The following is a 25,765-nucleotide window of genomic DNA, read 5'->3' as shown; positions in this document are numbered from 1 at the left end:
CATCAATCAATCAATCAATCAATCAATCAATCAATCAATCAATCAATCAATCAATCAAGTGGCTGGCTCAGGTGCAGCTCTTTAACTTACCTAAAAGGGAGGGCGGAGAGAAGACAAGGAAGGTGAATGAGGTGTTCCAATGTGAAATGCCGGAAACACAGAAACACAGACGACACACAACAAGAGGTGGCAATCTATTCATTAATTGCATTTAATCAATGAGCTCATTATCACTCATGCATTGTCCAACAGGTGTTGAAATAATGGGATTAAAAGGGGAGATCCCTTCAGAAAGACAGAAACAATAGCAAAGACAAAAAACACTTTTGGAATCTGCTTTTAGTCAACACATAAGGAAAGGGTGCACCGGTCCTGGAAATACTGCAATACCAGGTCAATGCGTGGAGTGGACAGAGCAAGCTCTATTTCCATCTCCCTGTTCTAAAAATCCATTTAATATATGGTCCCCAGATAGGGGACGTATCAGATATTAAACTGATAAGAACAGATACTACACTTGATCTTAGCCAAAAGGCCGAGAAGCGATAACCCGAACGGGCCGCGCGTTGCCCGAGCCTGCCCGATACTGCTGTTCAGCCCTTGCAGCGATTCAGCCTACTTCTAGGCAATTCCATGGGGCCCTGCAGGCTCACACACTCACAGCTACACGGGAGGTGAATAAAGGCCGGAGAGGAAGCCAGACAGGATTTGCTTCTTTTGCTTGCACCACAATGCAGTGCTGAAAGAGGAGGAATCTACATAAAAACGCCTTCCTGGCAACGCCCAAATGCCCTGCTGCCATGCAGATAAACACTGGCAGCGGCAGCAAGTGCATGCCCACAGCCACCCCTTGTTCCTTCACACCTTGTATCAGCTGTAATCCAGTCCAGTCCAGTGCTGCCTGCTGAGCAGCACTGACCAACACTGCCTGGGCCCAGGCTTTTATCTCTGAGGCCCCATTATGATGTCAGAAAGCTGGCTCTGGAATCCTGAGGGCTCCACTATGACACGTGCAAAGTTCCGTCTGAACTTTATATAAGACGGTGAGGCTCAGTCAGTCACTCAGTGTTGCCTGAGAGGGCAACACTGCAACAGCCGGCCGCCAGGCTGTCTTTTTTTTGCACAGCTAGTTGCCTCCAGGAGGCCACAAGAGGGAGACAAGGGACTGCAAAATGGAAAATAGGCATCCACCAACTTTACAGACAACTTCTCCTTGCTCCTACAACCTCCATCCTTGCACAGTTTGTTATTCTTCTAGGTAACATAGTAACAAATCCAAATTGCTGCTCTCTTTGTAGGCAAGCAAGGCTTTGTTGCAACTGCAATTCTTACTTCTTCTTGAAATGTAGGGACGACAGTACATTCCATCACATCCATCTAGTGTACACAGGTAGGTCCATTGTGGCGGGCAGGCGAGCGGGCGGGCTGCTTTATTGGCTGTTTGCTGTTCCCCTACTCCACTCCACTATTTGACTGTTGTGCTGCATCAATCAATCAATCAATCAATCAATCAATCAATCAATCAATCAATCAATCAATCAATCAGTGGCTGGCTCAGGTGCAGCTCTTTAACTTACCTAAAAGGGAGGGCGGAGAGAAGACAAGGAAGGTGAATGAGGTGTTCCAATGTGAAATGCCGGAAACACAGAAACACAGACGACACACAACAAGAGGTGGCAATCTATTCATTAATTGCATTTAATCAATGAGCTCATTATCACTCATGCATTGTCCAACAGGTGTTGAAATAATGGGATTAAAAGGGGAGATCCCTTCAGAAAGACAGAAACAATAGCAAAGACAAAAAACACTTTTGGAATCTGCTTTTAGTCAACACATAAGGAAAGGGTGCACCGGTCCTGGAAATACTGCAATACCAGGTCAATGCGTGGAGTGGACAGAGCAAGCTCTATTTCCATCTCCCTGTTCTAAAAATCCATTTAATATATGGTCCCCAGATAGGGGACGTATCAGATATTAAACTGATAAGAACAGATACTACACTTGATCTTAGCCAAAAGGCCGAGAAGCGATAACCCGAACGGGCCGCGCGTTGCCCGAGCCTGCCCGATACTGCTGTTCAGCCCTTGCAGCGATTCAGCCTACTTCTAGGCAATTCCATGGGGCCCTGCAGGCTCACACACTCACAGCTACACGGGAGGTGAATAAAGGCCGGAGAGGAAGCCAGACAGGATTTGCTTCTTTTGCTTGCACCACAATGCAGTGCTGAAAGAGGAGGAATCTACATAAAAACGCCTTCCTGGCAACGCCCAAATGCCCTGCTGCCATGCAGATAAACACTGGCAGCGGCAGCAAGTGCATGCCCACAGCCACCCCTTGTTCCTTCACACCTTGTATCAGCTGTAATCCAGTCCAGTCCAGTGCTGCCTGCTGAGCAGCACTGACCAACACTGCCTGGGCCCAGGCTTTTATCTCTGAGGCCCCATTATGATGTCAGAAAGCTGGCTCTGGAATCCTGAGGGCTCCACTATGACACGTGCAAAGTTCCGTCTGAACTTTATATAAGACGGTGAGGCTCAGTCAGTCACTCAGTGTTGCCTGAGAGGGCAACACTGCAACAGCCGGCCGCCAGGCTGTCTTTTTTTTGCACAGCTAGTTGCCTCCAGGAGGCCACAAGAGGGAGACAAGGGACTGCAAAATGGAAAATAGGCATCCACCAACTTTACAGACAACTTCTCCTTGCTCCTACAACCTCCATCCTTGCACAGTTTGTTATTCTTCTAGGTAACATAGTAACAAATCCAAATTGCTGCTCTCTTTGTAGGCAAGCAAGGCTTTGTTGCAACTGCAATTCTTACTTCTTCTTGAAATGTAGGGACGACAGTACATTCCATCACATCCATCTAGTGTACACAGGTAGGTCCATTGTGGCGGGCAGGCGAGCGGGCGGGCTGCTTTATTGGCTGTTTGCTGTTCCCCTACTCCACTCCACTATTTGACTGTTGTGCTGCATCAATCAATCAATCAATCAATCAATCAGTGGCTGGCTCAGGTGCAGCTCTTTAACTTACCTAAAAGGGAGGGCGGAGAGAAGACAAGGAAGGTGAATGAGGTGTTCCAATGTGAAATGCCGGAAACACAGAAACACAGACGACACACAACAAGAGGTGGCAATCTATTCATTAATTGCATTTAATCAATGAGCTCATTATCACTCATGCATTGTCCAACAGGTGTTGAAATAATGGGATTAAAAGGGGAGATCCCTTCAGAAAGACAGAAACAATAGCAAAGACAAAAAACACTTTTGGAATCTGCTTTTAGTCAACACATAAGGAAAGGGTGCACCGGTCCTGGAAATACTGCAATACCAGGTCAATGCGTGGAGTGGACAGAGCAAGCTCTATTTCCATCTCCCTGTTCTAAAAATCCATTTAATATATGGTCCCCAGATAGGGGACGTATCAGATATTAAACTGATAAGAACAGATACTACACTTGATCTTAGCCAAAAGGCCGAGAAGCGATAACCCGAACGGGCCGCGCGTTGCCCGAGCCTGCCCGATACTGCTGTTCAGCCCTTGCAGCGATTCAGCCTACTTCTAGGCAATTCCATGGGGCCCTGCAGGCTCACACACTCACAGCTACACGGGAGGTGAATAAAGGCCGGAGAGGAAGCCAGACAGGATTTGCTTCTTTTGCTTGCACCACAATGCAGTGCTGAAAGAGGAGGAATCTACATAAAAACGCCTTCCTGGCAACGCCCAAATGCCCTGCTGCCATGCAGATAAACACTGGCAGCGGCAGCAAGTGCATGCCCACAGCCACCCCTTGTTCCTTCACACCTTGTATCAGCTGTAATCCAGTCCAGTCCAGTGCTGCCTGCTGAGCAGCACTGACCAACACTGCCTGGGCCCAGGCTTTTATCTCTGAGGCCCCATTATGATGTCAGAAAGCTGGCTCTGGAATCCTGAGGGCTCCACTATGACACGTGCAAAGTTCCGTCTGAACTTTATATAAGACGGTGAGGCTCAGTCAGTCACTCAGTGTTGCCTGAGAGGGCAACACTGCAACAGCCGGCCGCCAGGCTGTCTTTTTTTTGCACAGCTAGTTGCCTCCAGGAGGCCACAAGAGGGAGACAAGGGACTGCAAAATGGAAAATAGGCATCCACCAACTTTACAGACAACTTCTCCTTGCTCCTACAACCTCCATCCTTGCACAGTTTGTTATTCTTCTAGGTAACATAGTAACAAATCCAAATTGCTGCTCTCTTTGTAGGCAAGCAAGGCTTTGTTGCAACTGCAATTCTTACTTCTTCTTGAAATGTAGGGACGACAGTACATTCCATCACATCCATCTAGTGTACACAGGTAGGTCCATTGTGGCGGGCAGGCGAGCGGGCGGGCTGCTTTATTGGCTGTTTGCTGTTCCCCTACTCCACTCCACTATTTGACTGTTGTGCTGCATCAATCAATCAATCAATCAATCAATCAATCAATCAATCAATCAATCAATCAGTGGCTGGCTCAGGTGCAGCTCTTTAACTTACCTAAAAGGGAGGGCGGAGAGAAGACAAGGAAGGTGAATGAGGTGTTCCAATGTGAAATGCCGGAAACACAGAAACACAGACGACACACAACAAGAGGTGGCAATCTATTCATTAATTGCATTTAATCAATGAGCTCATTATCACTCATGCATTGTCCAACAGGTGTTGAAATAATGGGATTAAAAGGGGAGATCCCTTCAGAAAGACAGAAACAATAGCAAAGACAAAAAACACTTTTGGAATCTGCTTTTAGTCAACACATAAGGAAAGGGTGCACCGGTCCTGGAAATACTGCAATACCAGGTCAATGCGTGGAGTGGACAGAGCAAGCTCTATTTCCATCTCCCTGTTCTAAAAATCCATTTAATATATGGTCCCCAGATAGGGGACGTATCAGATATTAAACTGATAAGAACAGATACTACACTTGATCTTAGCCAAAAGGCCGAGAAGCGATAACCCGAACGGGCCGCGCGTTGCCCGAGCCTGCCCGATACTGCTGTTCAGCCCTTGCAGCGATTCAGCCTACTTCTAGGCAATTCCATGGGGCCCTGCAGGCTCACACACTCACAGCTACACGGGAGGTGAATAAAGGCCGGAGAGGAAGCCAGACAGGATTTGCTTCTTTTGCTTGCACCACAATGCAGTGCTGAAAGAGGAGGAATCTACATAAAAACGCCTTCCTGGCAACGCCCAAATGCCCTGCTGCCATGCAGATAAACACTGGCAGCGGCAGCAAGTGCATGCCCACAGCCACCCCTTGTTCCTTCACACCTTGTATCAGCTGTAATCCAGTCCAGTCCAGTGCTGCCTGCTGAGCAGCACTGACCAACACTGCCTGGGCCCAGGCTTTTATCTCTGAGGCCCCATTATGATGTCAGAAAGCTGGCTCTGGAATCCTGAGGGCTCCACTATGACACGTGCAAAGTTCCGTCTGAACTTTATATAAGACGGTGAGGCTCAGTCAGTCACTCAGTGTTGCCTGAGAGGGCAACACTGCAACAGCCGGCCGCCAGGCTGTCTTTTTTTTGCACAGCTAGTTGCCTCCAGGAGGCCACAAGAGGGAGACAAGGGACTGCAAAATGGAAAATAGGCATCCACCAACTTTACAGACAACTTCTCCTTGCTCCTACAACCTCCATCCTTGCACAGTTTGTTATTCTTCTAGGTAACATAGTAACAAATCCAAATTGCTGCTCTCTTTGTAGGCAAGCAAGGCTTTGTTGCAACTGCAATTCTTACTTCTTCTTGAAATGTAGGGACGACAGTACATTCCATCACATCCATCTAGTGTACACAGGTAGGTCCATTGTGGCGGGCAGGCGAGCGGGCGGGCTGCTTTATTGGCTGTTTGCTGTTCCCCTACTCCACTCCACTATTTGACTGTTGTGCTGCATCAATCAATCAATCAATCAATCAATCAATCAATCAATCAATCAATCAATCAGTGGCTGGCTCAGGTGCAGCTCTTTAACTTACCTAAAAGGGAGGGCGGAGAGAAGACAAGGAAGGTGAATGAGGTGTTCCAATGTGAAATGCCGGAAACACAGAAACACAGACGACACACAACAAGAGGTGGCAATCTATTCATTAATTGCATTTAATCAATGAGCTCATTATCACTCATGCATTGTCCAACAGGTGTTGAAATAATGGGATTAAAAGGGGAGATCCCTTCAGAAAGACAGAAACAATAGCAAAGACAAAAAACACTTTTGGAATCTGCTTTTAGTCAACACATAAGGAAAGGGTGCACCGGTCCTGGAAATACTGCAATACCAGGTCAATGCGTGGAGTGGACAGAGCAAGCTCTATTTCCATCTCCCTGTTCTAAAAATCCATTTAATATATGGTCCCCAGATAGGGGACGTATCAGATATTAAACTGATAAGAACAGATACTACACTTGATCTTAGCCAAAAGGCCGAGAAGCGATAACCCGAACGGGCCGCGCGTTGCCCGAGCCTGCCCGATACTGCTGTTCAGCCCTTGCAGCGATTCAGCCTACTTCTAGGCAATTCCATGGGGCCCTGCAGGCTCACACACTCACAGCTACACGGGAGGTGAATAAAGGCCGGAGAGGAAGCCAGACAGGATTTGCTTCTTTTGCTTGCACCACAATGCAGTGCTGAAAGAGGAGGAATCTACATAAAAACGCCTTCCTGGCAACGCCCAAATGCCCTGCTGCCATGCAGATAAACACTGGCAGCGGCAGCAAGTGCATGCCCACAGCCACCCCTTGTTCCTTCACACCTTGTATCAGCTGTAATCCAGTCCAGTCCAGTGCTGCCTGCTGAGCAGCACTGACCAACACTGCCTGGGCCCAGGCTTTTATCTCTGAGGCCCCATTATGATGTCAGAAAGCTGGCTCTGGAATCCTGAGGGCTCCACTATGACACGTGCAAAGTTCCGTCTGAACTTTATATAAGACGGTGAGGCTCAGTCAGTCACTCAGTGTTGCCTCAGTCAGTCACTCAGTGTTGCCTGAGAGGGCAACACTGCAACAGCCGGCCGCCAGGCTGTCTTTTTTTTGCACAGCTAGTTGCCTCCAGGAGGCCACAAGAGGGAGACAAGGGACTGCAAAATGGAAAATAGGCATCCACCAACTTTACAGACAACTTCTCCTTGCTCCTACAACCTCCATCCTTGCACAGTTTGTTATTCTTCTAGGTAACATAGTAACAAATCCAAATTGCTGCTCTCTTTGTAGGCAAGCAAGGCTTTGTTGCAACTGCAATTCTTACTTCTTCTTGAAATGTAGGGACGACAGTACATTCCATCACATCCATCTAGTGTACACAGGTAGGTCCATTGTGGCGGGCAGGCGAGCGGGCGGGCTGCTTTATTGGCTGTTTGCTGTTCCCCTACTCCACTCCACTATTTGACTGTTGTGCTGCATCAATCAATCAATCAATCAATCAATCAATCAATCAATCAATCAGTGGCTGGCTCAGGTGCAGCTCTTTAACTTACCTAAAAGGGAGGGCGGAGAGAAGACAAGGAAGGTGAATGAGGTGTTCCAATGTGAAATGCCGGAAACACAGAAACACAGACGACATACAACAAGAGGTGGCAATCTATTCATTAATTGCATTTAATCAATGAGCTCATTATCACTCATGCATTGTCCAACAGGTGTTGAAATAATGGGATTAAAAGGGGAGATCCCTTCAGAAAGACAGAAACAATAGCAAAGACAAAAAACACTTTTGGAATCTGCTTTTAGTCAACACATAAGGAAAGGGTGCACCGGTCCTGGAAATACTGCAATACCAGGTCAATGCGTGGAGTGGACAGAGCAAGCTCTATTTCCATCTCCCTGTTCTAAAAATCCATTTAATATATGGTCCCCAGATAGGGGACGTATCAGATATTAAACTGATAAGAACAGATACTACACTTGATCTTAGCCAAAAGGCCGAGAAGCGATAACCCGAACGGGCCGCGCGTTGCCCGAGCCTGCCCGATACTGCTGTTCAGCCCTTGCAGCGATTCAGCCTACTTCTAGGCAATTCCATGGGGCCCTGCAGGCTCACACACTCACAGCTACACGGGAGGTGAATAAAGGCCGGAGAGGAAGCCAGACAGGATTTGCTTCTTTTGCTTGCATCACAATGCAGTGCTGAAAGAGGAGGAATCTACATAAAAACGCCTTCCTGGCAACGCCCAAATGCCCTGCTGCCATGCAGATAAACACTGGCAGCGGCAGCAAGTGCATGCCCACAGCCACCCCTTGTTCCTTCACACCTTGTATCAGCTGTAATCCAGTCCAGTCCAGTGCTGCCTGCTGAGCAGCACTGACCAACACTGCCTGGGCCCAGGCTTTTATCTCTGAGGCCCCATTATGATGTCAGAAAGCTGGCTCTGGAATCCTGAGGGCTCCACTATGACACGTGCAAAGTTCCGTCTGAACTTTATATAAGACGGTGAGGCTCAGTCAGTCACTCAGTGTTGCCTGAGAGGGCAACACTGCAACAGCCGGCCGCCAGGCTGTCTTTTTTTTGCACAGCTAGTTGCCTCCAGGAGGCCACAAGAGGGAGACAAGGGACTGCAAAATGGAAAATAGGCATCCACCAACTTTACAGACAACTTCTCCTTGCTCCTACAACCTCCATCCTTGCACAGTTTGTTATTCTTCTAGGTAACATAGTAACAAATCCAAATTGCTGCTCTCTTTGTAGGCAAGCAAGGCTTTGTTGCAACTGCAATTCTTACTTCTTCTTGAAATGTAGGGACGACAGTACATTCCATCACATCCATCTAGTGTACACAGGTAGGTCCATTGTGGCGGGCAGGCGAGCGGGCGGGCTGCTTTATTGGCTGTTTGCTGTTCCCCTACTCCACTCCACTATTTGACTGTTGTGCTGCATCAATCAATCAATCAATCAATCAATCAATCAATCAATCAATCAATCAATCAGTGGCTGGCTCAGGTGCAGCTCTTTAACTTACCTAAAAGGGAGGGCGGAGAGAAGACAAGGAAGGTGAATGAGGTGTTCCAATGTGAAATGCCGGAAACACAGAAACACAGACGACACACAACAAGAGGTGGCAATCTATTCATTAATTGCATTTAATCAATGAGCTCATTATCACTCATGCATTGTCCAACAGGTGTTGAAATAATGGGATTAAAAGGGGAGATCCCTTCAGAAAGACAGAAACAATAGCAAAGACAAAAAACACTTTTGGAATCTGCTTTTAGTCAACACATAAGGAAAGGGTGCACCGGTCCTGGAAATACTGCAATACCAGGTCAATGCGTGGAGTGGACAGAGCAAGCTCTATTTCCATCTCCCTGTTCTAAAAATCCATTTAATATATGGTCCCCAGATAGGGGACGTATCAGATATTAAACTGATAAGAACAGATACTACACTTGATCTTAGCCAAAAGGCCGAGAAGCGATAACCCGAACGGGCCGCGCGTTGCCCGAGCCTGCCCGATACTGCTGTTCAGCCCTTGCAGCGATTCAGCCTACTTCTAGGCAATTCCATGGGGCCCTGCAGGCTCACACACTCACAGCTACACGGGAGGTGAATAAAGGCCGGAGAGGAAGCCAGACAGGATTTGCTTCTTTTGCTTGCACCACAATGCAGTGCTGAAAGAGGAGGAATCTACATAAAAACGCCTTCCTGGCAACGCCCAAATGCCCTGCTGCCATGCAGATAAACACTGGCAGCGGCAGCAAGTGCATGCCCACAGCCACCCCTTGTTCCTTCACACCTTGTATCAGCTGTAATCCAGTCCAGTCCAGTGCTGCCTGCTGAGCAGCACTGACCAACACTGCCTGGGCCCAGGCTTTTATCTCTGAGGCCCCATTATGATGTCAGAAAGCTGGCTCTGGAATCCTGAGGGCTCCACTATGACACGTGCAAAGTTCCGTCTGAACTTTATATAAGACGGTGAGGCTCAGTCAGTCACTCAGTGTTGCCTGAGAGGGCAACACTGCAACAGCCGGCCGCCAGGCTGTCTTTTTTTTGCACAGCTAGTTGCCTCCAGGAGGCCACAAGAGGGAGACAAGGGACTTCAAAATGGAAAATAGGCATCGACCAACTTTACAGACAACTTCTCCTTGCTCCTACAACCTCCATCCTTGCACAGTTTGTTATTCTTCTAGGTAACATAGTAACAAATCCAAATTGCTGCTCTCTTTGTAGGCAAGCAAGGCTTTGTTGCAACTGCAATTCTTACTTCTTCTTGAAATGTAGGGACGACAGTACATTCCATCACATCCATCTAGTGTACACAGGTAGGTCCATTGTGGCGGGCAGGCGAGCGGGCGGGCTGCTTTATTGGCTGTTTGCTGTTCCCCTACTCCACTCCACTATTTGACTGTTGTGCTGCATCAATCAATCAATCAATCAATCAATCAATCAATCAATCAATCAATCAATCAGTGGCTGGCTCAGGTGCAGCTCTTTAACTTACCTAAAAGGGAGGGCGGAGAGAAGACAAGGAAGGTGAATGAGGTGTTCCAATGTGAAATGCCGGAAACACAGAAACACAGACGACACACAACAAGAGGTGGCAATCTATTCATTAATTGCATTTAATCAATGAGCTCATTATCACTCATGCATTGTCCAACAGGTGTTGAAATAATGGGATTAAAAGGGGAGATCCCTTCAGAAAGACAGAAACAATAGCAAAGACAAAAAACACTTTTGGAATCTGCTTTTAGTCAACACATAAGGAAAGGGTGCACCGGTCCTGGAAATACTGCAATACCAGGTCAATGCGTGGAGTGGACAGAGCAAGCTCTATTTCCATCTCCCTGTTCTAAAAATCCATTTAATATATGGTCCCCAGATAGGGGACGTATCAGATATTAAACTGATAAGAACAGATACTACACTTGATCTTAGCCAAAAGGCCGAGAAGCGATAACCCGAACGGGCCGCGCGTTGCCCGAGCCTGCCCGATACTGCTGTTCAGCCCTTGCAGCGATTCAGCCTACTTCTAGGCAATTCCATGGGGCCCTGCAGGCTCACACACTCACAGCTAGAAGCCAGACAGGATTTGCTTCTTTTGCTTGCACCACAATGCAGTGCTGAAAGAGGAGGAATCTACATAAAAACGCCTTCCTGGCAACGCCCAAATGCCCTGCTGCCATGCAGATAAACACTGGCAGCGGCAGCAAGTGCATGCCCACAGCCACCCCTTGTTCCTTCACACCTTGTATCAGCTGTAATCCAGTCCAGTCCAGTGCTGCCTGCTGAGCAGCACTGACCAACACTGCCTGGGCCCAGGCTTTTATCTCTGAGGCCCCATTATGATGTCAGAAAGCTGGCTCTGGAATCCTGAGGGCTCCACTATGACACGTGCAAAGTTCCGTCTGAACTTTATATAAGACGGTGAGGCTCAGTCAGTCACTCAGTGTTGCCTGAGAGGGCAACACTGCAACAGCCGGCCGCCAGGCTGTCTTTTTTTTGCACAGCTAGTTGCCTCCAGGAGGCCACAAGAGGGAGACAAGGGACTGCAAAATGGAAAATAGGCATCCACCAACTTTACAGACAACTTCTCCTTGCTCCTACAACCTCCATCCTTGCACAGTTTGTTATTCTTCTAGGTAACATAGTAACAAATCCAAATTGCTGCTCTCTTTGTAGGCAAGCAAGGCTTTGTTGCAACTGCAATTCTTACTTCTTCTTGAAATGTAGGGACGACAGTACATTCCATCACATCCATCTAGTGTACACAGGTAGGTCCATTGTGGCGGGCAGGCGAGCGGGCGGGCTGCTTTATTGGCTGTTTGCTGTTCCCCTACTCCACTCCACTATTTGACTGTTGTGCTGCATCAATCAATCAATCAATCAATCAATCAATCAATCAATCAATCAGTGGCTGGCTCAGGTGCAGCTCTTTAACTTACCTAAAAGGGAGGGCGGAGAGAAGACAAGGAAGGTGAATGAGGTGTTCCAATGTGAAATGCCGGAAACACAGAAACACAGACGACACACAACAAGAGGTGGCAATCTATTCATTAATTGCATTTAATCAATGAGCTCATTATCACTCATGCATTGTCCAACAGGTGTTGAAATAATGGGATTAAAAGGGGAGATCCCTTCAGAAAGACAGAAACAATAGCAAAGACAAAAAACACTTTTGGAATCTGCTTTTAGTCAACACATAAGGAAAGGGTGCACCGGTCCTGGAAATACTGCAATACCAGGTCAATGCGTGGAGTGGACAGAGCAAGCTCTATTTCCATCTCCCTGTTCTAAAAATCCATTTAATATATGGTCCCCAGATAGGGGACGTATCAGATATTAAACTGATAAGAACAGATACTACACTTGATCTTAGCCAAAAGGCCGAGAAGCGATAACCCGAACGGGCCGCGCGTTGCCCGAGCCTGCCCGATACTGCTGTTCAGCCCTTGCAGCGATTCAGCCTACTTCTAGGCAATTCCATGGGGCCCTGCAGGCTCACACACTCACAGCTACACGGGAGGTGAATAAAGGCCGGAGAGGAAGCCAGACAGGATTTGCTTCTTTTGCTTGCACCACAATGCAGTGCTGAAAGAGGAGGAATCTACATAAAAACGCCTTCCTGGCAACGCCCAAATGCCCTGCTGCCATGCAGATAAACACTGGCAGCGGCAGCAAGTGCATGCCCACAGCCACCCCTTGTTCCTTCACACCTTGTATCAGCTGTAATCCAGTCCAGTCCAGTGCTGCCTGCTGAGCAGCACTGACCAACACTGCCTGGGCCCAGGCTTTTATCTCTGAGGCCCCATTATGATGTCAGAAAGCTGGCTCTGGAATCCTGAGGGCTCCACTATGACACGTGCAAAGTTCCGTCTGAACTTTATATAAGACGGTGAGGCTCAGTCAGTCACTCAGTGTTGCCTGAGAGGGCAACACTGCAACAGCCGGCCGCCAGGCTGTCTTTTTTTTGCACAGCTAGTTGCCTCCAGGAGGCCACAAGAGGGAGACAAGGGACTGCAAAATGGAAAATAGGCATCCACCAACTTTACAGACAACTTCTCCTTGCTCCTACAACCTCCATCCTTGCACAGTTTGTTATTCTTCTAGGTAACATAGTAACAAATCCAAATTGCTGCTCTCTTTGTAGGCAAGCAAGGCTTTGTTGCAACTGCAATTCTTACTTCTTCTTGAAATGTAGGGACGACAGTACATTCCATCACATCCATCTAGTGTACACAGGTAGGTCCATTGTGGCGGGCAGGCGAGCGGGCGGGCTGCTTTATTGGCTGTTTGCTGTTCCCCTACTCCACTCCACTATTTGACTGTTGTGCTGCATCAATCAATCAATCAATCAATCAATCAATCAATCAATCAATCAATCAGTGGCTGGCTCAGGTGCAGCTCTTTAACTTACCTAAAAGGGAGGGCGGAGAGAAGACAAGGAAGGTGAATGAGGTGTTCCAATGTGAAATGCCGGAAACACAGAAACACAGACGACACACAACAAGAGGTGGCAATCTATTCATTAATTGCATTTAATCAATGAGCTCATTATCACTCATGCATTGTCCAACAGGTGTTGAAATAATGGGATTAAAAGGGGAGATCCCTTCAGAAAGACAGAAACAATAGCAAAGACAAAAAACACTTTTGGAATCTGCTTTTAGTCAACACATAAGGAAAGGGTGCACCGGTCCTGGAAATACTGCAATACCAGGTCAATGCGTGGAGTGGACAGAGCAAGCTCTATTTCCATCTCCCTGTTCTAAAAATCCATTTAATATATGGTCCCCAGATAGGGGACGTATCAGATATTAAACTGATAAGAACAGATACTACACTTGATCTTAGCCAAAAGGCCGAGAAGCGATAACCCGAACGGGCCGCGCGTTGCCCGAGCCTGCCCGATACTGCTGTTCAGCCCTTGCAGCGATTCAGCCTACTTCTAGGCAATTCCATGGGGCCCTGCAGGCTCACACACTCACAGCTACACGGGAGGTGAATAAAGGCCGGAGAGGAAGCCAGACAGGATTTGCTTCTTTTGCTTGCACCACAATGCAGTGCTGAAAGAGGAGGAATCTACATAAAAACGCCTTCCTGGCAACGCCCAAATGCCCTGCTGCCATGCAGATAAACACTGGCAGCGGCAGCAAGTGCATGCCCACAGCCACCCCTTGTTCCTTCACACCTTGTATCAGCTGTAATCCAGTCCAGTCCAGTGCTGCCTGCTGAGCAGCACTGACCAACACTGCCTGGGCCCAGGCTTTTATCTCTGAGGCCCCATTATGATGTCAGAAAGCTGGCTCTGGAATCCTGAGGGCTCCACTATGACACGTGCAAAGTTCCGTCTGAACTTTATATAAGACGGTGAGGCTCAGTCAGTCACTCAGTGTTGCCTGAGAGGGCAACACTGCAACAGCCGGCCGCCAGGCTGTCTTTTTTTTGCACAGCTAGTTGCCTCCAGGAGGCCACAAGAGGGAGACAAGGGACTGCAAAATGGAAAATAGGCATCCACCAACTTTACAGACAACTTCTCCTTGCTCCTACAACCTCCATCCTTGCACAGTTTGTTATTCTTCTAGGTAACATAGTAACAAATCCAAATTGCTGCTCTCTTTGTAGGCAAGCAAGGCTTTGTTGCAACTGCAATTCTTACTTCTTCTTGAAATGTAGGGACGACAGTACATTCCATCACATCCATCTAGTGTACACAGGTAGGTCCATTGTGGCGGGCAGGCGAGCGGGCGGGCTGCTTTATTGGCTGTTTGCTGTTCCCCTACTCCACTCCACTATTTGACTGTTGTGCTGCATCAATCAATCAATCAATCAATCAATCAATCAATCAATCAATCAATCAATCAATCAATCAATCAATCAATCAGTGGCTGGCTCAGGTGCAGCTCTTTAACTTACCTAAAAGGGAGGGCGGAGAGAAGACAAGGAAGGTGAATGAGGTGTTCCAATGTGAAATGCCGGAAACACAGAAACACAGACGACACACAACAAGAGGTGGCAATCTATTCATTAATTGCATTTAATCAATGAGCTCATTATCACTCATGCATTGTCCAACAGGTGTTGAAATAATGGGATTAAAAGGGGAGATCCCTTCAGAAAGACAGAAACAATAGCAAAGACAAAAAACACTTTTGGAATCTGCTTTTAGTCAACACATAAGGAAAGGGTGCACCGGTCCTGGAAATACTGCAATACCAGGTCAATGCGTGGAGTGGACAGAGCAAGCTCTATTTCCATCTCCCTGTTCTAAAAATCCATTTAATATATGGTCCCCAGATAGGGGACGTATCAGATATTAAACTGATAAGAACAGATACTACACTTGATCTTAGCCAAAAGGCCGAGAAGCGATAACCCGAACGGGCCGCGCGTTGCCCGAGCCTGCCCGATACTGCTGTTCAGCCCTTGCAGCGATTCAGCCTACTTCTAGGCAATTCCATGGGGCCCTGCAGGCTCACACACTCACAGCTACACGGGAGGTGAATAAAGGCCGGAGAGGAAGCCAGACAGGATTTGCTTCTTTTGCTTGCACCACAATGCAGTGCTGAAAGAGGAGGAATCTACATAAAAACGCCTTCCTGGCAACGCCCAAATGCCCTGCTGCCATGCAGATAAACACTGGCAGCGGCAGCAAGTGCATGCCCACAGCCACCCCTTGTTCCTTCACACCTTGTATCAGCTGTAATCCAGTCCAGTCCAGTGCTGCCTGCTGAGCAGCACTGACCAACACTGCCTGGGCCCAGGCTTTTATCTCTGAGGCCCCATTATGATGTCAGAAAGCTGGCTCTGGAATCCTGAGGGCTCCACTATGACACGTGCAAAGTTCCGTCTGAACTTTATATAAGACGGTGAGGCTCAGTCAGTCACTCAGTGTTGCCTGAGAGGGCAACACTGCAACAGCCGGCCGCCAGGCTGTCTTTTTTTTGCACAGCTAGTTGCCTCCAGGAGGCCACAAGAGGGAGACAAGGGACTGCAAAATGGAAAATAGGCATCCACCAACTTTACAGACAACTTCTCCTTGCTCCTACAACCTCCATCCTTGCACAGTTTGTTATTCTTCTAGGTAACATAGTAACAAATCCAAATTGCTGCTCTCTTTGTAGGCAAGCAAGGCTTTGTTGCAACTGCAATTCTTACTTCTTCTTGAAATGTAGGGACGACAGTACATTCCATCACATCCATCTAGTGTACACAGGTAGGTCCATTGTGGCGGGCAGGCGAGCGGGCGGGCTGCTTTATTGGCTGTTTGCTGTTCCCCTACTCCACTCCACTATTTGACTGTTGTGCTGCTGCATCAATCAATCAATCAATCAATCAATCAATCAATCAATCAATCAATCAATCAATCAATCAATCAATCAGTGGCTGGCTCAGGTGCAGCTCTTTAACTTACCTAAAAGGGAGGGCGGAGAGAAGACAAGGAAGGTGAATGAGGTGTTCCAATGTGAAATGCCGGAAACACAGAAACACAGACGACACACAACAAGAGGTGGCAATCTATTCATTAATTGCATTTAATCAATGAGCTCATTATCACTCATGCATTGTCCAACAGGTGTTGAAATAATGGGATTAAAAGGGGAGATCCCTTCAGAAAGACAGAAACAATAGCAAAGACAAAAAACACTTTTGGAATCTGCTTTTAGTCAACACATAAGGAAAGGGTGCACCGGTCCTGGAAATACTGCAATACCAGGTCAATGCGTGGAGTGGACAGAGCAAGCTCTATTTCCATCTCCCTGTTCTAAAAATCCATTTAATATATGGTCCCCAGATAGGGGACGTATCAGATATTAAACTGATAAGAACAGATACTACACTTGATCTTAGCCAAAAGGCCGAGAAGCGATAACCCGAACGGGCCGCGCGTTGCCCGAGCCTGCCCGATACTGCTGTTCAGCCCTTGCAGCGATTCAGCCTACTTCTAGGCAATTCCATGGGGCCCTGCAGGCTCACACACTCACAGCTACACGGGAGGTGAATAAAGGCCGGAGAGGAAGCCAGACAGGATTTGCTTCTTTTGCTTGCACCACAATGCAGTGCTGAAAGAGGAGGAATCTACATAAAAACGCCTTCCTGGCAACGCCCAAATGCCCTGCTGCCATGCAGATAAACACTGGCAGCGGCAGCAAGTGCATGCCCACAGCCACCCCTTGTTCCTTCACACCTTGTATCAGCTGTAATCCAGTCCAGTCCAGTGCTGCCTGCTGAGCAGCACTGACCAACACTGCTTGGGCCCAGGCTTTTATCTCTGAGGCCCCATTATGATGTCAGAAAGCTGGCTCTGGAATCCTGAGGGCTCCACTATGACACGTGCAAAGTTCCGTCTGAACTTTATATAAGACGGTGAGGCTCAGTCAGTCACTCAGTGTTGCCTGAGAGGGCAACACTGCAACAGCCGGCCGCCAGGCTGTCTTTTTTTTGCACAGCTAGTTGCCTCCAGGAGGCCACAAGAGGGAGACAAGGGACTGCAAAATGGAAAATAGGCATCCACCAACTTTACAGACAACTTCTCCTTGCTCCTACAACCTCCATCCTTGCACAGTTTGTTATTCTTCTAGGTAACATAGTAACAAATCCAAATTGCTGCTCTCTTTGTAGGCAAGCAAGGCTTTGTTGCAACTGCAATTCTTACTTCTTCTTGAAATGTAGGGACGACAGTACATTCCATCACATCCATCTAGTGTACACAAGTAGGTCCATTGTGGCGGGCAGGCGAGCGGGCGGGCTGCTTTATTGGCTGTTTGCTGTTCCCCTACTCCACTCCACTATTTGACTGTTGTGCTGCATCAATCAATCAATCAATCAATCAATCAATCAATCAATCAATCAATCAATCAATCAATCAATCAGTGGCTGGCTCAGGTGCAGCTCTTTAACTTACCTAAAAGGGAGGGCGGAGAGAAGACAAGGAAGGTGAATGAGGTGTTCCAATGTGAAATGCCGGAAACACAGAAACACAGACGACACACAACAAGAGGTGGCAATCTATTCATTAATTGCATTTAATCAATGAGCTCATTATCACTCATGCATTGTCCAACAGGTGTTGAAATAATGGGATTAAAAGGGGAGATCCCTTCAGAAAGACAGAAACAATAGCAAAGACAAAAAACACTTTTGGAATCTGCTTTTAGTCAACACATAAGGAAAGGGTGCACCGGTCCTGGAAATACTGCAATACCAGGTCAATGCGTGGAGTGGACAGAGCAAGCTCTATTTCCATCTCCCTGTTCTAAAAATCCATTTAATATATGGTCCCCAGATAGGGGACGTATCAGATATTAAACTGATAAGAACAGATACTACACTTGATCTTAGCCAAAAGGCCGAGAAGCGATAACCCGAACGGGCCGCGCGTTGCCCGAGCCTGCCCGATACTGCTGTTCAGCCCTTGCAGCGATTCAGCCTACTTCTAGGCAATTCCATGGGGCCCTGCAGGCTCACACACTCACAGCTACACGGGAGGTGAATAAAGGCCGGAGAGGAAGCCAGACAGGATTTGCTTCTTTTGCTTGCACCACAATGCAGTGCTGAAAGAGGAGGAATCTACATAAAAACGCCTTCCTGGCAACGCCCAAATGCCCTGCTGCCATGCAGATAAACACTGGCAGCGGCAGCAAGTGCATGCCCACAGCCACCCCTTGTTCCTTCACACCTTGTATCAGCTGTAATCCAGTCCAGTCCAGTGCTGCCTGCTGAGCAGCACTGACCAACACTGCCTGGGCCCAGGCTTTTATCTCTGAGGCCCCATTATGATGTCAGAAAGCTGGCTCTGGAATCCTGAGGGCTCCACTATGACACGTGCAAAGTTCCGTCTGAACTTTATATAAGACGGTGAGGCTCAGTCAGTCACTCAGTGTTGCCTGAGAGGGCAACACTGCAACAGCCGGCCGCCAGGCTGTCTTTTTTTTGCACAGCTAGTTGCCTCCAGGAGGCCACAAGAGGGAGACAAGGGACTGCAAAATGGAAAATAGGCATCCACCAACTTTACAGACAACTTCTCCTTGCTCCTACAACCTCCATCCTTGCACAGTTTGTTATTCTTCTAGGTAACATAGTAACAAATCCAAATTGCTGCTCTCTTTGTAGGCAAGCAAGGCTTTGTTGCAACTGCAATTCTTACTTCTTCTTGAAATGTAGGGACGACAGTACATTCCATCACATCCATCTAGTGTACACAGGTAGGTCCATTGTGGCGGGCAGGCGAGCGGGCGGGCTGCTTTATTGGCTGTTTGCTGTTCCCCTACTCCACTCCACTATTTGACTGTTGTGCTGCATCAATCAATCAATCAATCAATCAATCAATCAATCAATCAGTGGCTGGCTCAGGTGCAGCTCTTTAACTTACCTAAAAGGGAGGGCGGAGAGAAGACAAGGAAGGTGAATGAGGTGTTCCAATGTGAAATGCCGGAAACACAGAAACACAGACGACACACAACAAGAGGTGGCAATCTATTCATTAATTGCATTTAATCAATGAGCTCATTATCACTCATGCATTGTCCAACAGGTGTTGAAATAATGGGATTAAAAGGGGAGATCCCTTCAGAAAGACAGAAACAATAGCAAAGACAAAAAACACTTTTGGAATCTGCTTTTAGTCAACACATAAGGAAAGGGTGCACCGGTCCTGGAAATACTGCAATACCAGGTCAATGCGTGGAGTGGACAGAGCAAGCTCTATTTCCATCTCCCTGTTCTAAAAATCCATTTAATATATGGTCCCCAGATAGGGGACGTATCAGATATTAAACTGATAAGAACAGATACTACACTTGATCTTAGCCAAAAGGCCGAGAAGCGATAACCCGAACGGGCCGCGCGTTGCCCGAGCCTGCCCGATACTGCTGTTCAGCCCTTGCAGCGATTCAGCCTACTTCTAGGCAATTCCATGGGGCCCTGCAGGCTCACACACTCACAGCTACACGGGAGGTGAATAAAGGCCGGAGAGGAAGCCAGACAGGATTTGCTTCTTTTGCTTGCACCACAATGCAGTGCTGAAAGAGGAGGAATCTACATAAAAACGCCTTCCTGGCAACGCCCAAATGCCCTGCTGCCATGCAGATAAACACTGGCAGCGGCAGCAAGTGCATGCCCACAGCCACCCCTTGTTCCTTCACACCTTGTATCAGCTGTAATCCAGTCCAGTCCAGTGCTGCCTGCTGAGCAGCACTGACCAACACTGCCTGGGCCCAGGCTTTTATCTCTGAGGCCCCATTATGATGTCAGAAAGCTGGCTCTGGAATCCTGAGGGCTCCACTATGACACGTGCAAAGTTCCGTCTGAACTTTATATAAGACGGTGAGGCTCAGTCAGTCACTCAGTGTTGCCTGAGAGGGCAACACTGCAACAGCCGGCCGCCAGGCTGTCTTTTTTTTGCACAGCTAGTTGCCTCCAGGAGGCCACAAGAGGGAGACAAGGGACTGCAAAATGGAAAATAGGCATCCACCAACTTTACAGACAACTTCTCCTTGCTCCTACAACCTCCATCCTTGCACAGTTTGTTATTCTTCTAGGTAACATAGTAACAAATCCAAATTGCTGCTCTCTTTGTAGGCAAGCAAGGCTTTGTTGCAACTGCAATTCTTACTTCTTCTTGAAATGTAGGGACGACAGTACATTCCATCACATCCATCTAGTGTACACAGGTAGGTCCATTGTGGCGGGCAGGCGAGCGGGCGGGCTGCTTTATTGGCTGTTTGCTGTTCCCCTACTCCACTCCACTATTTGACTGTTGTGCTGCAATCAATCAATCAATCAATCAATCAATCAATCAATCAATCAATCAATCAGTGGCTGGCTCAGGTGCAGCTCTTTAACTTACCTAAAAGGGAGGGCGGAGAGAAGACAAGGAAGGTGAATGAGGTGTTCCAATGTGAAATGCCGGAAACACAGAAACACAGACGACACACAACAAGAGGTGGCAATCTATTCATTAATTGCATTTAATCAATGAGCTCATTATCACTCATGCATTGTCCAACAGGTGTTGAAATAATGGGATTAAAAGGGGAGATCCCTTCAGAAAGACAGAAACAATAGCAAAGACAAAAAACACTTTTGGAATCTGCTTTTAGTCAACACATAAGGAAAGGGTGCACCGGTCCTGGAAATACTGCAATACCAGGTCAATGCGTGGAGTGGACAGAGCAAGCTCTATTTCCATCTCCCTGTTCTAAAAATCCATTTAATATATGGTCCCCAGATAGGGGACGTATCAGATATTAAACTGATAAGAACAGATACTACACTTGATCTTAGCCAAAAGGCCGAGAAGCGATAACCCGAACGGGCCGCGCGTTGCCCGAGCCTGCCCGATACTGCTGTTCAGCCCTTGCAGCGATTCAGCCTACTTCTAGGCAATTCCATGGGGCCCTGCAGGCTCACACACTCACAGCTACACGGGAGGTGAATAAAGGCCGGAGAGGAAGCCAGACAGGATTTGCTTCTTTTGCTTGCACCACAATGCAGTGCTGAAAGAGGAGGAATCTACATAAAAACGCCTTCCTGGCAACGCCCAAATGCCCTGCTGCCATGCAGATAAACACTGGCAGCGGCAGCAAGTGCATGCCCACAGCCACCCCTTGTTCCTTCACACCTTGTATCAGCTGTAATCCAGTCCAGTCCAGTGCTGCCTGCTGAGCAGCACTGACCAACACTGCCTGGGCCCAGGCTTTTATCTCTGAGGCCCCATTATGATGTCAGAAAGCTGGCTCTGGAATCCTGAGGGCTCCACTATGACACGTGCAAAGTTCCGTCTGAACTTTATATAAGACGGTGAGGCTCAGTCAGTCACTCAGTGTTGCCTGAGAGGGCAACACTGCAACAGCCGGCCGCCAGGCTGTCTTTTTTTTGCACAGCTAGTTGCCTCCAGGAGGCCACAAGAGGGAGACAAGGGACTGCAAAATGGAAAATAGGCATCCACCAACTTTACAGACAACTTCTCCTTGCTCCTACAACCTCCATCCTTGCACAGTTTGTTATTCTTCTAGGTAACATAGTAACAAATCCAAATTGCTGCTCTCTTTGTAGGCAAGCAAGGCTTTGTTGCAACTGCAATTCTTACTTCTTCTTGAAATGTAGGGACGACAGTACATTCCATCACATCCATCTAGTGTACACAGGTAGGTCCATTGTGGCGGGCAGGCGAGCGGGCGGGCTGCTTTATTGGCTGTTTGCTGTTCCCCTACTCCACTCCACTATTTGACTGTTGTGCTGCATCAATCAATCAATCAATCAATCAATCAATCAATCAATCAATCAATCAATCAGTGGCTGGCTCAGGTGCAGCTCTTTAACTTACCTAAAAGGGAGGGCGGAGAGAAGACAAGGAAGGTGAATGAGGTGTTCCAATGTGAAATGCCGGAAACACAGAAACACAGACGACACACAACAAGAGGTGGCAATCTATTCATTAATTGCATTTAATCAATGAGCTCATTATCACTCATGCATTGTCCAACAGGTGTTGAAATAATGGGATTAAAAGGGGAGATCCCTTCAGAAAGACAGAAACAATAGCAAAGACAAAAAACACTTTTGGAATCTGCTTTTAGTCAACACATAAGGAAAGGGTGCACCGGTCCTGGAAATACTGCAATACCAGGTCAATGCGTGGAGTGGACAGAGCAAGCTCTATTTCCATCTCCCTGTTCTAAAAATCCATTTAATATATGGTCCCCAGATAGGGGACGTATCAGATATTAAACTGATAAGAACAGATACTACACTTGATCTTAGCCAAAAGGCCGAGAAGCGATAACCCGAACGGGCCGCGCGTTGCCCGAGCCTGCCCGATACTGCTGTTCAGCCCTTGCAGCGATTCAGCCTACTTCTAGGCAATTCCATGGGGCCCTGCAGGCTCACACACTCACAGCTACACGGGAGGTGAATAAAGGCCGGAGAGGAAGCCAGACAGGATTTGCTTCTTTTGCTTGCACCACAATGCAGTGCTGAAAGAGGAGGAATCTACATAAAAACGCCTTCCTGGCAACGCCCAAATGCCCTGCTGCCATGCAGATAAACACTGGCAGCGGCAGCAAGTGCATGCCCACAGCCACCCCTTGTTCCTTCACACCTTGTATCAGCTGTAATCCAGTCCAGTCCAGTGCTGCCTGCTGAGCAGCACTGACCAACACTGCCTGGGCCCAGGCTTTTATCTCTGAGGCCCCATTATGATGTCAGAAAGCTGGCTCTGGAATCCTGAGGGCTCCACTATGACACGTGCAAAGTTCCGTCTGAACTTTATATAAGACGGTGAGGCTCAGTCAGTCACTCAGTGTTGCCTGAGAGGGCAACACTGCAACAGCCGGCCGCCAGGCTGTCTTTTTTTTGCACAGCTAGTTGCCTCCAGGAGGCCACAAGAGGGAGACAAGGGACTGCAAAATGGAAAATAGGCATCCACCAACTTTACAGACAACTTCTCCTTGCTCCTACAACCTCCATCCTTGCACAGTTTGTTATTCTTCTAGGTAACATAGTAACAAATCCAAATTGCTGCTCTCTTTGTAGGCAAGCAAGGCTTTGTTGCAACTGCAATTCTTACTTCTTCTTGAAATGTAGGGACGACAGTACATTCCATCACATCCATCTAGTGTACACAGGTAGGTCCATTGTGGCGGGCAGGCGAGCGGGCGGGCTGCTTTATTGGCTGTTTGCTGTTCCCCTACTCCACTCCACTATTTGACTGTTGTGCTGCATCAATCAATCAATCAATCAATCAATCAATCAATCAATCAATCAATCAATCAATCAGTGGCTGGCTCAGGTGCAGCTCTTTAACTTACCTAAAAGGGAGGGCGGAGAGAAGACAAGGAAGGTGAATGAGGTGTTCCAATGTGAAATGCCGGAAACACAGAAACACAGACGACACACAACAAGAGGTGGCAATCTATTCATTAATTGCATTTAATCAATGAGCTCATTATCACTCATGCATTGTCCAACAGGTGTTGAAATAATGGGATTAAAAGAAGAGATCCCTTCAGAAAGACAGAAACAATAGCAAAGACAAAAAACACTTTTGGAATCTGCTTTTAGTCAACACATAAGGAAAGGGTGCACCGGTCCTGGAAATACTGCAATACCAGGTCAATGCGTGGAGTGGACAGAGCAAGCTCTATTTCCATCTCCCTGTTCTAAAAATCCATTTAATATATGGTCCCCAGATAGGGGACGTATCAGATATTAAACTGATAAGAACAGATACTACACTTGATCTTAGCCAAAAGGCCGAGAAGCGATAACCCGAACGGGCCGCGCGTTGCCCGAGCCTGCCCGATACTGCTGTTCAGCCCTTGCAGCGATTCAGCCTACTTCTAGGCAATTCCATGGGGCCCTGCAGGCTCACACACTCACAGCTACACGGGAGGTGAATAAAGGCCGGAGAGGAAGCCAGACAGGATTTGCTTCTTTTGCTTGCACCACAATGCAGTGCTGAAAGAGGAGGAATCTACATAAAAACGCCTTCCTGGCAACGCCCAAATGCCCTGCTGCCATGCAGATAAACACTGGCAGCGGCAGCAAGTGCATGCCCACAGCCACCCCTTGTTCCTTCACACCTTGTATCAGCTGTAATCCAGTCCAGTCCAGTGCTGCCTGCTGAGCAGCACTGACCAACACTGCCTGGGCCCAGGCTTTTATCTCTGAGGCCCCATTATGATGTCAGAAAGCTGGCTCTGGAATCCTGAGGGCTCCACTATGACACGTGCAAAGTTCCGTCTGAACTTTATATAAGACGGTGAGGCTCAGTCAGTCACTCAGTGTTGCCTGAGAGGGCAACACTGCAACAGCCGGCCGCCAGGCTGTCTTTTTTTTGCACAGCTAGTTGCCTCCAGGAGGCCACAAGAGGGAGACAAGGGACTGCAAAATGGAAAATAGGCATCCACCAACTTTACAGACAACTTCTCCTTGCTCCTACAACCTCCATCCTTGCACAGTTTGTTATTCTTCTAGGTAACATAGTAACAAATCCAAATTGCTGCTCTCTTTGTAGGCAAGCAAGGCTTTGTTGCAACTGCAATTCTTACTTCTTCTTGAAATGTAGGGACGACAGTACATTCCATCACATCCATCTAGTGTACACAGGTAGGTCCATTGTGGCGGGCAGGCGAGCGGGCGGGCTGCTTTATTGGCTGTTTGCTGTTCCCCTACTCCACTCCACTATTTGACTGTTGTGCTGCATCAATCAATCAATCAATCAATCAATCAATCAATCAATCAATCAATCAATCAATCAGTGGCTGGCTCAGGTGCAGCTCTTTAACTTACCTAAAAGGGAGGGCGGAGAGAAGACAAGGAAGGTGAATGAGGTGTTCCAATGTGAAATGCCGGAAACACAGAAACACAGACGACACACAACAAGAGGTGGCAATCTATTCATTAATTGCATTTAATCAATGAGCTCATTATCACTCATGCATTGTCCAACAGGTGTTGAAATAATGGGATTAAAAGGGGAGATCCCTTCAGAAAGACAGAAACAATAGCAAAGACAAAAAACACTTTTGGAATCTGCTTTTAGTCAACACATAAGGAAAGGGTGCACCGGTCCTGGAAATACTGCAATACCAGGTCAATGCGTGGAGTGGACAGAGCAAGCTCTATTTCCATCTCCCTGTTCTAAAAATCCATTTAATATATGGTCCCCAGATAGGGGACGTATCAGATATTAAACTGATAAGAACAGATACTACACTTGATCTTAGCCAAAAGGCCGAGAAGCGATAACCCGAACGGGCCGCGCGTTGCCCGAGCCTGCCCGATACTGCTGTTCAGCCCTTGCAGCGATTCAGCCTA

General features: G+C 47.7%; 18 non-coding genes across 18 annotated transcripts; all 18 read right to left on the bottom strand.

Moving 5' to 3' along the window:
* Positions 1-356: 356 nt before the first annotated feature.
* On the bottom strand, positions 357-547 carry LOC142684513 (U2 spliceosomal RNA). Its single transcript, XR_012854130.1, has one exon. It is a non-coding gene; the product is annotated as a U2 spliceosomal RNA (small nuclear RNA).
* Positions 548-1,843: 1,296 nt separating this feature from the next.
* LOC142684510 (U2 spliceosomal RNA) lies at positions 1,844-2,034 on the bottom strand. Its single transcript, XR_012854128.1, has one exon. It is a non-coding gene; the product is annotated as a U2 spliceosomal RNA (small nuclear RNA).
* Positions 2,035-3,298: 1,264 nt separating this feature from the next.
* LOC142684509 (U2 spliceosomal RNA) lies at positions 3,299-3,489 on the bottom strand. Its single transcript, XR_012854127.1, has one exon. It is a non-coding gene; the product is annotated as a U2 spliceosomal RNA (small nuclear RNA).
* A 1,288-nt stretch (positions 3,490-4,777) lies between these two features.
* LOC142684508 (U2 spliceosomal RNA) lies at positions 4,778-4,968 on the bottom strand. Its single transcript, XR_012854126.1, has one exon. It is a non-coding gene; the product is annotated as a U2 spliceosomal RNA (small nuclear RNA).
* Positions 4,969-6,256: 1,288 nt separating this feature from the next.
* Positions 6,257-6,447, bottom strand: LOC142684507 (U2 spliceosomal RNA). Its single transcript, XR_012854125.1, has one exon. It is a non-coding gene; the product is annotated as a U2 spliceosomal RNA (small nuclear RNA).
* Positions 6,448-7,750: 1,303 nt separating this feature from the next.
* LOC142684506 (U2 spliceosomal RNA) lies at positions 7,751-7,941 on the bottom strand. The gene has a single exon (XR_012854124.1). It is a non-coding gene; the product is annotated as a U2 spliceosomal RNA (small nuclear RNA).
* A 1,288-nt stretch (positions 7,942-9,229) lies between these two features.
* LOC142684505 (U2 spliceosomal RNA) lies at positions 9,230-9,420 on the bottom strand. Its single transcript, XR_012854123.1, has one exon. It is a non-coding gene; the product is annotated as a U2 spliceosomal RNA (small nuclear RNA).
* A 1,288-nt stretch (positions 9,421-10,708) lies between these two features.
* Positions 10,709-10,899, bottom strand: LOC142684504 (U2 spliceosomal RNA). Its single transcript, XR_012854122.1, has one exon. It is a non-coding gene; the product is annotated as a U2 spliceosomal RNA (small nuclear RNA).
* A 1,253-nt stretch (positions 10,900-12,152) lies between these two features.
* LOC142684503 (U2 spliceosomal RNA) lies at positions 12,153-12,343 on the bottom strand. The gene has a single exon (XR_012854121.1). It is a non-coding gene; the product is annotated as a U2 spliceosomal RNA (small nuclear RNA).
* A 1,284-nt stretch (positions 12,344-13,627) lies between these two features.
* On the bottom strand, positions 13,628-13,818 carry LOC142684502 (U2 spliceosomal RNA). The gene has a single exon (XR_012854120.1). It is a non-coding gene; the product is annotated as a U2 spliceosomal RNA (small nuclear RNA).
* A 1,308-nt stretch (positions 13,819-15,126) lies between these two features.
* On the bottom strand, positions 15,127-15,317 carry LOC142684501 (U2 spliceosomal RNA). Its single transcript, XR_012854119.1, has one exon. It is a non-coding gene; the product is annotated as a U2 spliceosomal RNA (small nuclear RNA).
* Positions 15,318-16,624: 1,307 nt separating this feature from the next.
* On the bottom strand, positions 16,625-16,815 carry LOC142684498 (U2 spliceosomal RNA). The gene has a single exon (XR_012854117.1). It is a non-coding gene; the product is annotated as a U2 spliceosomal RNA (small nuclear RNA).
* A 1,300-nt stretch (positions 16,816-18,115) lies between these two features.
* On the bottom strand, positions 18,116-18,306 carry LOC142684497 (U2 spliceosomal RNA). Its single transcript, XR_012854116.1, has one exon. It is a non-coding gene; the product is annotated as a U2 spliceosomal RNA (small nuclear RNA).
* Positions 18,307-19,582: 1,276 nt separating this feature from the next.
* Positions 19,583-19,773, bottom strand: LOC142684496 (U2 spliceosomal RNA). Its single transcript, XR_012854115.1, has one exon. It is a non-coding gene; the product is annotated as a U2 spliceosomal RNA (small nuclear RNA).
* Positions 19,774-21,058: 1,285 nt separating this feature from the next.
* Positions 21,059-21,249, bottom strand: LOC142684495 (U2 spliceosomal RNA). Its single transcript, XR_012854114.1, has one exon. It is a non-coding gene; the product is annotated as a U2 spliceosomal RNA (small nuclear RNA).
* A 1,288-nt stretch (positions 21,250-22,537) lies between these two features.
* On the bottom strand, positions 22,538-22,728 carry LOC142684494 (U2 spliceosomal RNA). The gene has a single exon (XR_012854113.1). It is a non-coding gene; the product is annotated as a U2 spliceosomal RNA (small nuclear RNA).
* Positions 22,729-24,020: 1,292 nt separating this feature from the next.
* Positions 24,021-24,211, bottom strand: LOC142684493 (U2 spliceosomal RNA). The gene has a single exon (XR_012854112.1). It is a non-coding gene; the product is annotated as a U2 spliceosomal RNA (small nuclear RNA).
* Positions 24,212-25,503: 1,292 nt separating this feature from the next.
* Positions 25,504-25,694, bottom strand: LOC142684492 (U2 spliceosomal RNA). Its single transcript, XR_012854111.1, has one exon. It is a non-coding gene; the product is annotated as a U2 spliceosomal RNA (small nuclear RNA).
* Positions 25,695-25,765: the final 71 nt, after the last annotated feature.

This window comes from Rhinoderma darwinii (genome assembly GCF_050947455.1).
Source record: "Rhinoderma darwinii isolate aRhiDar2 chromosome 5 unlocalized genomic scaffold, aRhiDar2.hap1 SUPER_5_unloc_10, whole genome shotgun sequence".
NCBI lineage: Eukaryota > Metazoa > Chordata > Amphibia > Anura > Rhinodermatidae > Rhinoderma > Rhinoderma darwinii.
The sequence above is the reverse complement of the archived record's forward strand: the minus strand, read 5'-3'. Positions and strand labels throughout refer to the sequence as shown.